The sequence below is a fragment of the Arvicola amphibius genome, chromosome 11 (assembly GCF_903992535.2).
Source record: "Arvicola amphibius chromosome 11, mArvAmp1.2, whole genome shotgun sequence".
NCBI classification, from domain to species: domain Eukaryota; kingdom Metazoa; phylum Chordata; class Mammalia; order Rodentia; family Cricetidae; genus Arvicola; species Arvicola amphibius.
This window is the reverse complement of record NC_052057.2, coordinates 68,526,965-68,541,819: the sequence shown is the minus strand read 5'-3', so window position 1 is coordinate 68,541,819 and position 14,855 is coordinate 68,526,965. Positions and strand designations below refer to the sequence as shown.

The following is a 14,855-nucleotide window of genomic DNA, read 5'->3' as shown; positions in this document are numbered from 1 at the left end:
TATTTCTGTAGTGATATTTTATTAGTATTTTAATAAATAAAGCTTGCCTGAAGTTCAGAGAGTAAAACAGCCAGCCACTGGCTCTTACCTCTACCTCAGTCTGAAATGGTGATCCTGCCTCCAGGAACCTCAGAATGAGACTGTGAGAGCTGTCTCCTCCCGCCTTATATTCCTCTCGAGTGCTGGATTAAAGGCGTGCACCACTACCTCCTGGTTTCTATGGCAAACTAGTGTGACTGCCGGGATTAAAGGTATGGGTCATTGCTGCCTGGTTTGTAAGGCTGACCAGTGCAGCTGTTTTACTCTCTGATCTTCATGCAAGCTTTATTTACTAAAACACAGATGAAATGTCCCGATATATTTCTAAGGTAAAATGTGAATCAATATATATCTATACATAATACTGTACACTGACTTCCAAGAGAAATGTAACATTAAACAAAAATGAATGGAATAAAAATTATTCAACTATATCATGGAAGATTTTCTAATGAAGTTTTAGTTTTGATAGATGAGAACTGAATAGTCTGCTACTGAGAACAGACAGGCACTGCAGAAACTGGAGACAAGTGAGCGCATTTAGGTGGCGGCATGCATTATTACTGGGCTTGTAGTAAATAGTGGCCGTACTAGAACTATGGGGGCAGAGGGACGGCTTAGTATGATAAAAACTAATAAAGACATAATATTGACATAACAAAAACTAAAGAAGTTATGCCAATTCAATTTTAAATGTTCACTTTAAACTGGCCACAGCACCTGTACATATTTCAGAAGGCAGTGACATTTCATATGTATACAGTGCACAACGATAAAATTAAGGTAACGGGCATGCACCATTTCTTTGTGCTGGGAATGTTCAAAATGTTTTCTGTTTGAAATATTAACTTAGCTTTTGTTACCTCCAGTTATTCTGCTATACCACATAGAACATATAAATCATTCCTCCAACCCGATGAACCCCATTAAATATCTTCTCCCCATTCTCTCTTGCCCAACACCCTTTTCAGATTCTGGTAACTACTACTCTACTCCCTACATTTCTCAAGATCAAATTATTAGCTTCCTGATGCATGTGAGGCATGCAGAGCTTTTCCTTCTACGCCTGATTTATTTCACTTAACACAATGTCCACCAGCTCCACCCATGTTGCTGCATATGAAACAATTTCAATCATTTTATGAGTGAGCTACATTCCATTGTTATTCATACTTTCTTTAGCTATTCATCCACTGATGGATACCTGGGCTGATTCCAAATCTTGCCCCCATGAACACTGCTGTAAGCGTGTGACTGTAAATGTCTCTTTAGAATCAGCTCCACAGAGACAGTTGGATCATGCAGCAGCTCTATTTCTAAGCTTGGTGTGTTTTGTTGGTTTTGACGTTGCTGTTTTTGAGGGATCTCTATGCTGTTTTCCATAATGAATATACTAACCTACAGTCTCAACAGGATATGAGAGTTTCCTATTCTCCTCCTCCTTCTAGTCTGGTTTCTTACTGCAGGGTGGTGCGTATTTCTCTGATGTGGTGCTGAGAAGTATTTAAGTTAATTCTTACATAGGACGTTAGAGATTAAGAGTTAGACTCCCTGGTAGGCAAAGGGAGGAAGGGAGGTCATGGCTAGGTAATAAAGGTAGCCAGTTTTCAGGTGGTCAGCTTCTTCCTCAACCTGAGACAAAAGCCTGGCAGCTTTTATAGCCTCCCAGTGGCCCCTGAGGATAGACTGGCTCAGCAAGTTCATGGTCTGGGCAGGACCTGCCACACAACAGTTTTAGGCCAATCAACCATCCTTTCTGTCTTCAAACTGACCACCTCTACAGCAGGGAGGAAGACTCTTCAAGAAGGAACTGGATTTTCCAGCTTTCTGAGTTTCCCTCTGCTTTGCAGAGGGTCTATGTATGTCTGCATGTGTGTGTTTCCTTCTTCCTAATAAAGACAGACATTTCTTTTTTCTTTTGTTTTTTTTTTTGGTTTTTTTGTTTGTTTGTTTGTTTGTTTTTTTGAGACAGGGTTTCTCTGTGTAGCCTTGGCTGTCCTGGAATTCACTCTGTAGACCAAGCTGGCCTCAAATTCAGAGATCCGCCTGCCTCTGCCTACTGAGTGCTGGGATTAAAGGCATGTGCCACCACCGCCAACTAAACACCATTTTTAACTGCTGATTCTGTCTGCAGGGCATGAGATCCCTCTGTTTCTACTTGTTCTGCTTCAGATTTCTTCCTGCTTTTTAATTCTTTAGCTGGCAGAGAAAATGAACACCATCAAGACCCCTAGACAACATCATTTCTAGACTGCATCAGAAGTAGCATCACAAACTATACTCATGATTGACAGCCCAGCCAGGGTGTAGTGAAGCTGAGGGAGCAGGGTGACTGGGAAGCTGCTACTAATCGAGGGGTAAAAGACCAAAAGAAGAAAGAACACATCTAGGATATATTTCACATTCATTTCTTTTATTTGTTTTTCTAGATTGGGTTTCTCTGTATAGCCCTGACTGTCCTGAAACTCACTCTGTAGACTAGGCTGTCCTGGAACTCACAGAGATCCACCTGCCTCTGCCTCCCAAGGGGATTAAAGATGTACACCACCACCACCAGCTTAGAAGAAATTTTAAAAATTAGGATAGATGATAAAATCTATCAACTCAGCAATTACTTATAAAATGTCTTTTATGAAAGGATACTGTAAAAACAAACACAGTAGAGAAGACAAACAGTAAGACATGTATGTAGAATACCTAGTGTGTTAAAAATTACCTGTAAAAAATAGGGACGGGTTCAGAAGTATCAGGCAGTAGTTTATATAAGGTGGCTAGGAAGGCTTCACTGAGAAAAGGACAGTTTTGTAAAGACCTGAAAAAAGGGAGGAACCAAACCATGCAGGAATAGGGGACAGTGCATCTGAGGTACTCAGATCACCAAATCTGAGGCCCGGAGACATGCTCGAGTAACTAAGGAGACCTATGTGGCTAGAGCTGCAGGGGTACAGAAGGAAAGTCAAGGGGAAGAGACAACCCGATTCTGCAGGTCTTCCTTAAAGTCAGTTTAAAGATTCTACTTCAATCCTAAGAGCAATGGACAGCCAGTGTGAGCAGAAAGGGACATCATCTAAAATTACATCTTGGAAGATCATCTCCTATGTTGAGGGCAGACTGAAGGAGAAGGGCAGCAGAAGCAAGGGAGCTCCAACAGCCCAGCTATGATAATCAGCCTCAGTAAGGGACAGACAGTGCCTTAACTTGGGTATCATAGTAGAAGAAACAAGAAGTCCCCAAATTCTGTATGAGTTTTGAAAATAAAGATGGGATTATCTAAGGGCTGCCTCTGAAATCTAAGACCTGGTCAGTCACCCTAGAGATCTAGAAGAATACTAAACACTGCAAGGGACCCTGCAGCTCAGCTTTGCAAAGTGAAGCTGTTAGGGAGATCAGACCTCCAGCAGATATGTCACGTGAGCAATCATATTGATGAGTCTGGACTCTAAGGAAAAGTTCTAAGGTGAAGATAAAATTTGGGAATATTCAACATAAATGGCATTCAAACATCAAGAAAAATAAGGACCCTGTGAGATTCAGAGCTAACAGAAAGACCAATAAGCACAGGTTCATAATGTGGAAAAGTTGTGTTAAAGAACAAGAGACTGATGACACCCTCAGTAACAGACAAAGTAAAACTAAGACTAAATGATATGATCACTAAATTGAATGACTCAGCACTGTGAACAGGATCAATTTTGATGGAATAATGATATGTAATTGTAATGCTAAAAATTAATTTAAAAAATTATCAAAGTGCTGGAAAATATTTCTAAACCAAAGTCCAACTGAGGTCCTGCTTTTGCTTCCTGCCATGCTACAGGTTGAACCCAAGGGTCTGCATATGGTAGACAAGGACTCTACCACTGAGTTATAACCCCAACTTGAAGTCACAACATAGTCTAAAGGATTATTAAATACCAAGTAGTGGTATTCTTCAGACTGTCTTGAGTAAAACTGGAGAGAGTCCACAATGTTAAAGTTTACTGGGCATACGGGACTAAATCAATGAAGGTTTACTGAAGGTCATGACTGGTACCGAAGACACAGATTAGTAAGGCAATAATTGAGACTGTGTGAGCGGATAAACACCCGGAAAGGATTCATGCAAAGGCACCTGGAGAGAGCCTCAGGCTGGACTCTGATTAATGCCTGTGATCAAAGTGCAGGGGAAACAACAGATAGATGACAGAGGACAGGATAAAAGAGGGTCAGAGCCAGAGAAGAATTACAATACAATGTTAGGGACACAGACAATCAACAGTGTCTAAGGGACTGGAGAAATCTAGAGCATGGCAGCAGAAAAAGTCACTGTTTTAAACTCTAAACATCTATTCTTATGGCTCACAGTTTTCTATTACACATATTTTTAAAATAAGGTATTATAAGTGAATATAAGTATCCTTATTTTTAAATTAGTAAACATAAAAAAGTTAAAGAAAAAACAATGATAGTAAATTACTATTTTTAACATCCAAAGACTAAAAAGAATTGAAAAATGCAATCTTTTGTCCTTTGATTACAGTAACTAAACAGGATACTGAAAGCACAGTTCTCTCCAGCTTACTACTCATCTCTTTCATCCAAAGATTCCAACAGACTACACAAATGATGCACATACACCATCTTTACCATCACCCACCTCCATGGAACTGCACAGATTTAAAGATTCCAACAGACTATATGAATGATGCACATACACCATCTTTACCATCACCCACCTCCATGGAACTGCACAGATTTAATTTGGTTCTATAAAACTTGAAGATACAGCACCTGAAATCCGAAATTAACCCCTGAACTGATCTTACATGGCAAACTTTCCCCGTAGAGCCAAAGCTTACAATTAATTATAAACTCCTGAAAACAGAGGACCACAACTGGAATGCGAAGACCTTTAACTACAGTAGAGGGAGTGGGCGCCACCATAATCACTAAGGTCTGCTGACAATTACAAAACTCATTTTGGTTTGCCACAGAGACAAACAAAATTTCTGTTCATTATAACTTTACTGGAATATGATGTCATAACACATAACCATACTGAAACAATCTGCTGATTTTTCTGACCAAAATATTAATTGCACACTAAAGATCCCTTGGGGCCTCTTCCTTTGGGCCATCAAATATGGCTTTATGTATGTGTATAGGCATGCATTTTGATACATATATATATATATATATATATAAACCATACCATATAAATATCAGAGGGAAAATTAAGTATATTGCATTTTTACATAAAAAGTAAAATATTCTAGTAGTAACAACAGGAAATACCAAGACCTGATGCCTGACTTGTTTCATTCCAGTTCCCTTCATCCTCTGGCTTAACAAAAATTCTTAGTAATATACCCCACATGGTTTGAATATCTTACACATCACATCGCCTCAGAGCACCATGACAATTAAGATTAGCCAGAGCACTCTGATTAATGGCATCCAGACTGCACTACAAGAGAGATGACAAAGAATGCTTCATCAAACAGAATACTCTGTATAGAGGTCCTTGCCTCTAAATACTTATTTCCTTTGGTAAAGAAACACTCAAAGCTTATTAACTTTCAAAGGTGGTATGGTCTACTTAATAACGTTCCTTCTCCTGTTTGTATTTTTTTCAAAGAGTAAGCTCAATTTTGATAATGAACATTCAATATATGATGCATTTATTTCAACAAATTAGAATATATGTAACTAAGCAGTAAGAAGTCTGTGCTTAAAGCCTAGATTCCCACACTGTTGACTACTGTTAAGAGATGAACCATGAAAAACCCCACTGTGCAAGAATTAAATGGGCTCTTCCCACCCACAGCCTCCACAGTGTGGCTCTGCTTTTTTCATCAGAATCATTTTCTGTCCTAATTAAAATCTACACTCCATGGGCTGGGGAGATGACTCAGTGGTTAAGAGCACTGGCTGCTCTTCTAGAGGACCGGGGTTCAATTCTCAGCATGCACAGGGCAGCTCATAACTATCTGCAACTCCAGTTACAGGGCATCTAACACCCTCATATAGACATGCACGCAGACAAAAAACAACAAAGACACATGAAATAAAAATAAATAATTAAAAAAACAGTTTTTAAAAAATCTATACTCCAATCCTGGACTTCTAAAGTAGTCTCTGAAGTAGAAGTCGCTGAGTTGCCTTGATGGCCTCGTCCACTGTCTCGGAGCCAATGTTCTAGGTTATCCTTGCACAAGACAGTCTTGGCCAACATGCAACTGCATCAAATGAGGGGATATAACCACTCCTTACTGCACACTGGCTACATTCTGTGGATCTGTTTAATCCTTACATTAGCCGGTGTCACAGGAAAGGTCCTGAAGCTCACTTTGAGAGGTAACAACTTTCCCCAATAGAGTTGTTGAGAATCAATTCAAGTCTAACTTTAGAGGTTCCAGGAAATCTTGAAGAATTCCTTAAGGCAAACAAGATGGCCCAGTGGGTAAAGGTGCTTGCAACCAAGCCTGAAGACTTAGCTCATTCCATAGCACTTGAATGCTGAAAGGGGGAAAAACTTCTGATTCACGTGTGTTATAGCATGAGCTCCTGTCACACCCACACCCACACACATGCACAACAAACAAACAGATAATAAAGAAACAGAGTTCCTAAAACTCTGCCTTATTATCTTCCAGCTCTGGCCATTTTTGTTTAATTCAACCATGTCCTTAGTGGCCAGAAAAGCTAATGCAAAGGTTCTCAATGAACGAACACCAAGAGATGCAGTCACAAATAGCATTCCACAGTGACTTCTAGAGGTTCCACAGCATGAACTTCAAACAGACAATCAAATGGTGCAACATGAAAATGATGGCAGTCAGAGCCATACTGTCAAACAACCTAGATTGTCCAAAAGCCACTTACAAGGCTTCTTTTCCATGCCTCATTGTGCCCTACTTGGTGTGGATGGGGTGGGGGGGGGGCGATAAACACAAAACACTGTAAATTAAAAAGCTTCCTTTTCCTTAGATACACAAGAAGTCTTCAGATCTGCCCTATCTGTAAGACATATGAGGCAATATAACAATCAAGAAAGGATACATGAGTCCTGTCAATTAATACTTTACATCCTAAAACAGTTTTTAAGCAAAGGCAAACTACCTTCACATGTGTTACTATAGCAATCTTCTGCACCATATAATCTTGCTGTCCTCCCTAAAGTGACTTCATTCAAAGCCTTCTTTCTCAACTCCTTTATGCTATCTTTCTAAACAACAAAAACCCCATCTGTCCTCCCTACTTTATTTTCCAGCATCTCACGTTGCTAGATATCATTTTTACAAGGTGAGAAAGATACATTCCAAACAACATTCGGACTTAAAAAATTGAAAAATAATTACCTCATTTCATTTGACAATGTTACTCATAAATTTCAATACAGCTTAGACATTCCTATCTTCTCTACAGGTTTATGTCCAAAGCACATTAAAGTGTTATCTTCTGATCTGACTGGGAGAGGCTTGGGTTCTGTTTATTTATAATTCAGACTGAAAACAGAATGTGACTTAGCCCAGAATTCTATCTCAGTTTACTACTTATCTGTAAAATATTTGCAGAACCCATGATTTAAAAATTCTAAAAGCCAAAACTCAGAATTCAAATGACATTTTGATTATTTTACTCTTTGAACACTTCTGGCAGCTCTAACCCAAATTCTCTCCCTTGCAACAGAAAAATAACAAGTCTTATCATAAGGCTGTAAAGTAGTCTTGGCACAGTTTCAAACTTGCACATATATAAAATGTCTAGATAGTTCTTTCTTGACATCTATAAAATTTGAAAATATGTCTTTTATGGGGTCTGGGTTTTAATTTTTAAGGAATTCAAATATTAAGACTGATTTGAAAAGATCCACAAGCAAGCCGAAAAGCAGTTTTAAAAGAGGCATGAGGACACTGCTCCTGTTCTGTCTGTGGGACTCCCCTAGTTATGTCTGGGTGCCTAGGAGCAAGTACAAAGGACATGGAAGGAATTCTGGGATAGCGTGTTTCAAAGCGATGAATTAAATGGCATAGCAGCAATCACAGTTTCAAGTCTTTGGCTGCACTGAAGGTAAATGGAAATCTGAGAGTGCAGGATATGAGACCGAGAAGACAGCAGTCAACCTGTGCCACGGCAACGCCTCCACAGAGAGGACTGTGCAGGGCAGAGGATGCTCCTCTCAGAGGCCTACTGCTCTGCACACACCACTAGCACCCTCCCTAAACCACATCTACATAAACCACCACGACCACAAAAGGAGACACTAGCATTTAGGTCATCCATGTGCTCACAAACTCAGTTCATTTGGAGATGAAGAGAGCAGGGAACAGAGATGGTAACTAACCTCCCCAGGACCACTTAATGCGAGCTGGCATCTGGGCGCAGCCGGTCTCACTGGGAGGGATGTCCAACTTCTGAACTAACTGCACAAGCATGAGCTGTAAACTTTGAAGCCATGCTACACATGAATATAAAGACCACGCAAGTCTAGCTAGACTTAAGAGATCTGGCAAATTCAGAATATCTCTCTGAGCTAATGTCATGTGAAAGACACCAGTTACCAAAGGGGAACATTCTATGTTGAAAAGTTGACTGAGAAGTTCCCCCACCTCCCAGTTTCTCCTCATCTCTCTTAGTCCACCTCTCTAAATCTGAGTTTATAAACTGTAACTTGCCCCCTTTCCACAGTTCAGTTGTAGTGGCCTCGATTTCCAAAGAACACTAATAGCAGTGAGCAGAGGACATTCCTGACTTGTTCCTCACTAACTGGGACACGGCTGCTGTATCTCTAGTAAGTACAATACCGGCTACCGGGCTAGATGAAAAGGGAAGGAAGATGAAGAGAGAGAAAGCAAGAATTTGAACAACTATATATACATCTATAGGGTGTATTTTTACAATATCAAGAAAGTACCCAGTCATTTACAGAGTCAAGAACAGAACATAAAGGAAAAGCCCCGAGTGCAGCATCTGTGTAGACAGTACTGACTTCATCCTTCACCTCTCAGCAGAGTCAGCTTCACTGCCCACTGCCTAGTAACCAAACAGATTTACATGCCTAGAAGAAACCAAAGCATTGTGGTTCTGTTTACTGATACTGATACTGTAGGCAGGACTTTCCACTAACACCCATAAGTAACAGTCACCTAAAGGCACATCCTCTTGCCTTCTACACTAGTACTGCAGAATCAGCTGCCATGGTAATTTTCAGTTCCTTAAAACAATCTGTTCCGTGTTTTACAAAGACTCAGTAAAACTTCTTGGAAAAACCATCTAGGCGAACTGCTTTTCTACAGGATAGTGGGGGATACTGAGTGACTACCTGTCCAATTAGTTTTCTAGAAATTTGACAGAAATCTAAATCTTTATCTTCTTCCAAGGTAGGTCTGGTAAATTTCTCTCTCTACCAAACCACCCTGTTCATCCAGGTTCTAAGATTATTTTTACCATGAGTTAATGAGGTCCTAAAGTTCTTGAGAACTTTACCTCTTTACAGCTGAAGTGTCCATATGCCACTAGCAACCCATATTCTGCCTACACGTGCTTAAAATCCGTATCTGTTCCCCTTATTAGATTACATATTTACGCACTGTAAGAGGTCTCAGTAAAAATAAAATGTATTTCAAAGATCTTTCCCACCTTTTTTATGTAGTCATCTTTTATTTCCACTCTTCTTTTCCGTTCTTGTTTGTTACTCCTTTTCTAAGTTCTTGTGCTGGGCACTCGATTTTTATGGTATCATTTCCAACATAAACATAAGACTCATGAATTTGTCTTCCCATATGCTTTTTATTGTTCAAACTACAGTGTACTCAAGAGGAAATACACTACAGTGTTCTCTAAGTGTCTGGTGGGGGAGCCTTGTAGAGACTCCCAGTTATCTAGGGGACCCCGGGGAGTCTTGTAGAGACTCCCAATTATCTAGGGGACCCCGGGGAGCCTTAGGAAGCATCTGTGCTCTTTCTGAGTCACCTGTTTAATCTACTAGAGCTCTTAGTTTGAGTATAATAAAAATTACTGCACATTTTAGGAAACGCAATTGAAAAATGTTTCTCAAATACCTTATAAACTGGAAAATAAATACTGGTAGAGAAAAGCTTTTGAGATTTGGAGTTGGATAAACTGGATTCCTCTGCTACATGGATGACCCAGGAAAAGAACCCTTAGGTCAAGACTAATCAGGAGTAAGACTGACTTTCCCAATTTTATGCAAGTGATCATCTCGGTGGAAATCACTTCAGTTTTCGTGTAATAGCATAGCATAGCTGTACATTTATTTAGGGATAGCTTTTCAAATGCAGAAATAAATGTACACCTACTGTGTACCTTAAAATCTTTTATGAAATGTTTTAAAGAAATACAATCTTAAGTTTTTACCATATATTTACTAAATATGACCTGCTCAAAAATCTAACAGATACTTATGAGTAAGAAATATACCAAGATATGGCTCATGAGTTACACGAATTCTTCCAATATTCAATTCCATCTCTGGTTAACACTTCTCTGAAGATTTTCTTTGTGCATTACTAGTATAAAAAAAACTCTCAAATCCTTTGCAGTAACAAAACACTTATGAAACTATTTCTAGAAAATAGCTTAAATGCTTCTGTTTCCCCACAATGTTAACCTCATAAATACTTGTTTTAAGTTTTAAAATTTTCATGTGAGGGAAGTATAAAAATATAATCAAATTATATTTTAAAGGTTTTTTTTAATCTTTTCATGGATAAATTGCCTCAGTGACGGCTAGAATACAGGAAGAAAGTCGAGTGTCGCCTCTAAAGCTTACATGAACTCCAGAAATTGCTTTGTTACAATGTCCAACCCAGACATCTCCTCCAGTGTTTTTGCTGATCAAAATTTACTATCAACTTTGGATGTTTGCCCATGGCAAATACTCCCCAAAGAAACACAGAGACATTACATCAGCGGTGTAACAACAAGATCAATGTGCTTTGATGGCGAGCCGAATGGTAATTAGACTTATTACACACTCGCAGTATTTTGTCTCTTTCATTGAAATCTAAGTGAATCTAAGTTGTACATCTGCATATAGTTTAATGATAACAATAACTTGTAAGTTAATAGCTATTCATTGGAATATAAAAAATTTACTTGGCATTTTCCCAGCTAATTGTTTTTACAGCTTGAATTAACTTTTGCATTAGCAGTATCCATAAAAAAGTTAACATGAAGCAAATATTTTCATACTAAATTCCATTTTCCCACTGTTGCCCAATATTTAATTTTGAGCTATATTTCTGTAAGAAAATGTTAGCTCTAACACATTATAAAAGTTATAATTAAAATGCATATGCCCAGGAACAGGTATATTTAATCAACTGTTTTATAAAATACATTTATCTTCTCATCTGCAATAAAATTAGCCCAATGGGTAATTACTTTGTTTCATATTCTCACAAGCATTAGAAGTAAATGTAGGCTTTAATAGCAACTGTGGGGATTTTAACGTGGCTTTTGAGAGCCAGGCCTGGTAATGCATGCCTTTAATCCCAGCTGGAGAGGTAGAGGCAGGGGGGCATCTCTGAGTTCAGGCCAGCCAGGTATATATATGAAATTTTGTCTCAAAAACCAAACAGAAAAACTAAATATAGAAGTACAATTTACAATGTATTAACTGGAATTGCATCCCAGAGGTCAGCTGTCAGATTTTAGCAATGCAAAGATTGTCAGGTGAACGACAGTAATCACCCTCAGAGCTTCCAAATTTCTACAGCTGCTGGTTTAGGGCTTTTTATTGCCATCCACACTAGTTTACTGAAATCAAACATCTCCTTTAGAGTACATTTTCTTGGTGTGGGAGATGCTGCCTGGGATGATCAGGCCTCACAGGATACTCCAGTCAGGACTTGATCATAATTCTAAATTTTCTTTAGGTCCCCATAAGATTAACAGCACCCTCAACCAGCCGGAAGTAGCCTGGAATACTATGCTCACATTCCCAAAAAATGGACTATGGCTATTTCCCTTTGTTGAAGAAAGAAAAAAAGAGGGGGAAGTGGTGAGGGAGAATTGTCTGTATTCTGTCAATCATGTTTTAAAGAAACGCTGATTGGCCAGGCAGGAAGTATAGGTGGGCCAACCAGACAGGAAGTAGAGGCAGGGGCTTGAGAACAGGAGTATTCTGGGAAGCAGGAAGTTCCCTTGGCAGTCCTGTCCAGACCACCAAAGAAGCAGGATGTGACCTTACCCCGTTGAAAAAGGTACTGAGCCATATGGCTAACATAGATAAGAATAATGGGTTAATATAAGCTACAAGAGCTAATAAGAAGCCCAAGCTAATGGGCCAATCAGTTTATAATCTTATGGAGATCTCTGTGTGATTTTCTTTGTAGGCTTACCGGCTGTGGGAACTGGGCAGGACACAAACCCCAATAAGCAGGCCCTCATGTTACATTTTCTGATTCAAGTATTTGTTTTCAAACAAATGCAAAGAAGATATGCATAGCTATTTGGATCTTACATACAAAATGTAAAAAGAAACTTGCTGTAACAAGTGAAGAACTGGAAGCTTTCAAAACTCTCCTTTACAGCCCTATTTTTAATTAGTACCCTGAGCTAATGTTCTAAACATAATATTCAAACATCACAAATTAAAATACTTTCTACACAAATGCCCTGCAGAGTATCACAGGACTAATTTTCCTATATTACACAGATAATCAAGGCATGCTTTCCTATTAATCAAACCCTGAGCTCAACATCGCCAACTCCTCTTTATTTCTGCCATGTGTCCCAAAGCAAAGCACAGCACCATGGAAGTGATAGACCACTAGGAAAAGATGCACGTTAATATCCAGTCTGGCAGGAGAGCTGCCCCACAGGGAGGGGCTGAGGAATACTTAGAGCCTTGAAAAGCTAATGATTTATACCTCTGATTACCATGAATTATTCTTACAATAGGGATAAGACTGGGTGTGTCACATTCTTATCTACATACAAAATAGCTTTTTAGGATATTCTGAATAAGTCTCTCAAGATATCTTGATATTTATTCCCTGAAGGATATTTACATGAGTTGGCACAGTAAGAAGAAAGCATGGGAGAGATTGGTTAGCCTGTTCAGCCCTGTAGCAGCAGGTGACGCACACAGAACACCAAAGGCTCAGGAAGTCACAGCTGCTCTCATTCCTTCCTCCTAGGCAGCTACCCCACTAGCCTGCTAAGATACACCACAGTGTTTCCATGATGCTTCAGCCTTCCTGTGCTTTCTGTTATAAGCCACTAGCTCCAAGAAGAACCAGGGACCACGGCACTGGCACAATACTATCTGCTTAAAGAGATCCAGGAAAGGATGCAACCCTAGAGGCAAGAACCCCAGCTTTCCATTTTAAACGTGGGGCAACATGCCCAATGAAACTGAGGAGCAGGAAGCAGGCAGTGTGGTTGAGTGGGGTCAGTGAAGTGATAAATGCAGTTAATGAAGGCAGAGGAGGACCAGAGAGCCAGACTTAGGTAAAGCAGGACGTTTGCCCTCTGACTACCTCCAGCATTGCTCACACTACAACAAGAAAAACAGTTTCAGACCTCTGCAGGGAGCAAGGGTCAGTCAACAATGTCAGTACACTTCGAAACACCAGGCAGTGGGGAGATATGCACAGACAAACTCAGAGGGTGCCATTTCAAAAAGTAGACACCACCAAATACATCTCCAGATATTTTTAATGACGGCAAGTCAAAAGGTTTACAGTCTCTTTCCTATGTCATAAGAGCATTTATTTATATGTTTGGAGTTATGTTCTACATAAACTTTCAGTGGCCTGTCAATCATAGTGTAGCAGTCTTTCAACTCGTTTATCTTTGAAGAGATGTATCTTGAACAGAGAACATCCGAATGTCAATAAATCATAAAGAAATAAAGGTAATTCAGTCAAGACTTATGGTAACTGAAGCCAAGAAAAAGCCTGGGAAATGAATGGGTAATAAGCTCCCAGGAAAGTCAAACTGAGGAAAAGCAGAAAGCCATAATGAGAATAATACCCAAGATAATTAAATATACAGCCCCAGAATCACTGCTAAGAACCTAAATCTCACCTGAAATAAAGAGAAAAGCTAAATGCTGGAGCTGCTTATTTTTACTACAGCAAGAGAAAAAAACATGCAAAAAAAGAAAGAAAGAAGAGAAAAGAAAAGAAGAGAAGAGAAAAGAAAAGAAAAGAAAAGAAAAGAAAAAGACGATAAAGCAAGCAGACAGCAGCAGGTATGTTGGTAAGATCAGTTCTAGAACTGCTTAAATAGAGACTAACAGAAACCAACATGACAGACTGATTCAGACTTAGGCAGGATTAGAAGGAAAAATAATTTACTTTTGTTTTAAAGTGGACTGTGTAAACAACTAACAAGTCCAACACTATTAAAATGTCTGTATTGATTTGGAGAAAGCCCTCCATGTGTTCTTAAAAAAACAGGATGCCAGCAAAACTAGTAAGTCATTTGGGTCCAGAGAGTATAAGCTTCCTTCAGTACATGAGAAAGCGATGCAGAGCTCTGGAAACCTGAGATGTGTGTGGGAGTGCAGAATAGTCTCAAACAAATCTCACTTATTACTGTTTTTGTTTTTCTCCTTTATAAATCACTCAAGAGAACAAAAGGAAGGTTTACAAATAATCTTATTTACAACAGAAGGAACTTCTGTGAGACCTTTGGAGAAACGTTTCTGCATCCTAGCCTGAGAGTCAGGACTCTGAGAACGCCCTCCAGAACAGTGATCGAGAGTGACAGGAGCATGGCCATGCGATCTCTCAGGAAGCCCAATCACCCCAGTTATGCGCAAGGAATTCCGGCCAGAAACCAAACACTTGAGAGCTGAT

The 14,855-nt window shown here is 39.4% G+C and overlaps 1 protein-coding gene across 6 annotated transcripts in view; it reads right to left on the bottom strand.

Annotated features, from left to right (window-relative positions):
• The window catches only part of Stau2 (staufen double-stranded RNA binding protein 2), a 207,730-nt gene that overhangs the window by 94,149 nt on the left and 98,726 nt on the right, over positions 1 to 14,855 (bottom strand). The gene's annotated exons all lie outside the window — the stretch shown is intronic.